Genomic DNA, 3363 nt, shown 5'->3' with positions numbered 1-3363 from the left:
CCGGGCGGCAGCGCCAGCGGCAGCGCCGGGGTCAAGCGTCGGCGAGGACAGGCGGCGGATCGACTGGGGCTGCGGAGGCTCGCCGCCCGCCGGCACACGCCCCGCCACGCCCCGCCCCGCCAACGCGAGGGTACCTGAGGCCCGGGGCAACCTCGCCGATATCCTCCGCCCCCACGCCGCCAAGGAAAAGCAAACCGCGACCAAAGAATTCGACGCACGTCCACCGGGTCCAGGTCAGGCAGACAGGCCCCTTCCCTTCCCCCCACGACGTCCCTTCCTCTTCTTTCCCCTCCCTTCCCTGAGCGACCGTCAACCGGTCGCTGGCTGCAAAAGTAGGGCAAGAGGCGGACGACCGACGAGACCTCCCCAAACACCAAGCGGGGGTTGGTTTTGGTTGTGGGTTCGGAAAAAAGTGACCATTTCATGGTTACATTTTGTCACAGTGTGTTTATTTGTGTACCACCACCAAGGTCACGAAAGGCGCGTAGTTAACTTCTCGCCCCGACCTCTAAGCGGCCGGGCTCTCCCTTCTTCGGCACCTGTAAGCACTTCCCCCCTCCCCCCTCTCCTTCCCTTCTCGCCGCGCCTACGCTAGGCCGGGCCTTTCGAGCAGCACTGACCTAATTGCAGTGGGTAATTGAGGCTATTTGTTTGTCCGACACCCATTGTGAGCCCGGCAGTAGCAGTGCCGGGCCAGAGGCCGGGTGGCGGCAGTGCTGCTCGGCGGACAGAAAACAAAGTGAAGTCTCTGCGCTGCGCTTCTCTCTGTCCGTCTCTGAGGATGCCTTCTCTCTCCCCTTCGTCGCTCTCTCTCTCTCTCTCTCTCTCTCTGTTGGACGAGGAAAGTAGTAATAAGTAGTAGATGTCCGCTGCTGCGCCGCGTGGAACTTTACTTGTCGCGGAATGCGAAGAGCCGAGAGCAGCGGCCCCCAACTCCAGAGCAGCAGCAGCACTTGTTCTGCCGAGCAGGCCAAATGTCTCGGAAAAGAGCCTCTCATCGAGTCTGGCGACTGGTAAGAACGCCATTTACTCGTACACATGGAGGCACAAATGTGTGAATTTTGAAAGGAAAATCCACACATTTTACTCGTTGAATTGTTGTACTAATGTGCCCTCACACACCTGAAAGTGTGCGACATTCACTCACACTTGTGTGCGTTTTCATTGGACAAAACTGACCCGGTCCTAGTGGGGCACGTCGTTGTAGGCCTGTGGGGTAGCAGGCCCACCCCGCCCCACCCCGCCCTGCCCTGCCCCTGGCCACGACCCATTACGGACAGGTACATTTTTCATGGCTAATCCGTTGCGTGCGCCGCGGCGCTTACCGGCCCCTTTGGCTCTATCGGCCGCGACATGACGGGCGCGGTGACATCCCTCCCCGCCATGCCGAGGGGAAAGGGGCGGAGGGGGAGGGGGCTTGTAGGCGGCGGAGGAATAAATCTGAGATTGCGTTTGTGCCAGCGCCAGCGCTAGCAGCAGCAGCGGTGGCAGCGGCGGCGGCCACCTCGTCTGAGATATGGGCGTCGTGCGTCAGGCCGCAGGGGTAGCAGGCAACCCGTCCGACATACGGCCGGGGCCGCCAGGCCTGTGAGCCCCTGGGCCGCCTGCTGCTGCTGTCATATCGCGCGCCCCACATCTAGACCATCACGCTGCCGCCGCCGCCACCACTGCTGCTGCTGCTGCAGTTCTTTCCCGGCGTTTGTCTGTGCTTCGCCCGCACATCCCTCCTACTGTCCCCTGCTGCTGCTGCTCGCATCCTTGTCTCTCTCCCTCCATCTCGTGAGTTGCGTCCTCTCTCTCTCTCTCTCTCTCTCTCTCTCTCTCTCTCTCTCTCTCTCTCTCTCTCTCTCTCTTTCCGGCCTGTCGCTGCGCCGTGGAGAAATGGTCCCCCGCGACGCTGACGTAAAAGTCGCGCGTTGGTTGGTGGTTGGTGTGCGCTGCTCTTCTGGGGGAGAGGCGCCGTCCGTCGGACATGTGACGTACGTAACGCCGCGGGTACGGAAAACTGTCGAGGGAAGGGTTCGTTCGGAGAGAGTTGCTGCCTCTGCTGCTGCTGCCACCCAGAAAAAGATTTCTTTCGAAAATACAAAATAACTCGCGAAAAAACGTCCGCAGTGATGACACGACGCCAAGGGGGGGAAATAACCGTACTGAGTAAAAGACTCTCCCGCCCATCTCTCCCTCCTCCCTGTGTGCGCGCGGGCCGCTCGCGCTGTGTGTGAGCAGCCTTAATCGTCGGGTGTTTAGCGAGGCGTTTTAGTGGCGGGGCCTGGCCTGGTTGGAGAAGGGGGAAAGGGGGGGGGGGCAGAAGGATCTTTGACGCCGTGATTTATGTTTCGGTGGCATCCATTATGCAAGCACCTCCCTTCTCCTCCTCCCTCTCTGTCTCTCTCTCTCTCTCTCTCTCTCTCTCTCTCTCTCTTCTAACTCCCTCTTCCTCTCTCCCTCTCTTTCCGCCACTCTGCTGGGCCGTTGCTGCCAAAGGCGCCGGCGCCAGCAAAAACCGAGGCTATGAGGGGGGGCTAGGCAGGCAGGCAGACAGTGGCGGACCGAGGAGAGAAACGGTCAGATGAGAGAGAGCAGAGGCCCACAAGGACAGAGCAAGGAGGCTCAGAGTGAGCGAGAGCAAGAGAGAGAGAGAGAGAAGAGTGAGTGAGTGGGGGGTAAAGCCGAGGTTTACATAGGCCGTTGCGCTTGCTCCCAGTTCCAGGAGGGGGGTAGGAGGTAAGGGGGGGGGGGTTGACCGAGAGGGCGCCCCCGTAATGATCTGCCGGGATTATATCCCCCCGCTGGCCGAGGCGCGCCGCGCCTGATTAGGCTCCATTACTGCTCTCAGCAAATTCAATGGTCTCCTTCCTTCTCCCCCCCCCCTCCCTCCACCCCGCCGCTGGTCCGGCCCATGGTCCGGCCCGGTCCGGCCGAGGGGTGCGAAAAAAGGGGTGGCTTGGCTACTGATGATGTTGAGCGCGCCGGCCGGCCAGCCAGCCAAGGCCGCTCGCGCAGACACTCGGTGGCGAGTGGGCTGCTCTAGTGTGGCTGTGTGTAGGTGGGAAAGGGTCGGGGTTTATTGCTGAGCGAAGCGAAGCTCTCCGGAACAGTGGACCGAGCTCTCCTGTGGACCTGGCGTGTCGTTGGTCGTGAGTCTGTCTGTCTGTCCGTGAGAAGCAACCACAACTCTTTTGCTGTAGCGAATATCGCTAAAAGTGAATATGTTTTGGGATGTTCAAATTCTGAGTGTGTTTTATCACTAAAGGATATTGCGATTGATTGCGTTTGAAATATTTCGTATTTTGTTGAAATTAAAAGTTCAACAGTTGGCAGCAGTTCGCCGCCTCGGCGCAGTGTGGCCAGTCGCCGCTAGGT

At 60.0% G+C, this 3363-nt stretch overlaps 1 protein-coding gene across 1 annotated transcript in view; it reads left to right on the top strand.

The window, feature by feature from the left end:
• The window catches only part of LOC113212440 (tyrosine-protein kinase Drl-like), an 84509-nt gene that overhangs the window by 64873 nt on the left and 16273 nt on the right, over nt 1–3363 (top strand). The gene's annotated exons all lie outside the window — the stretch shown is intronic.

Source organism: Frankliniella occidentalis, unplaced genomic scaffold (genome assembly GCF_000697945.3).
Source record: "Frankliniella occidentalis isolate FOCC.00 unplaced genomic scaffold, Focc_3.1 Scaffold123, whole genome shotgun sequence".
Lineage (NCBI taxonomy): Eukaryota > Metazoa > Arthropoda > Insecta > Thysanoptera > Thripidae > Frankliniella > Frankliniella occidentalis.
This window is presented reverse-complemented; position numbering and strand designations above follow the sequence as displayed.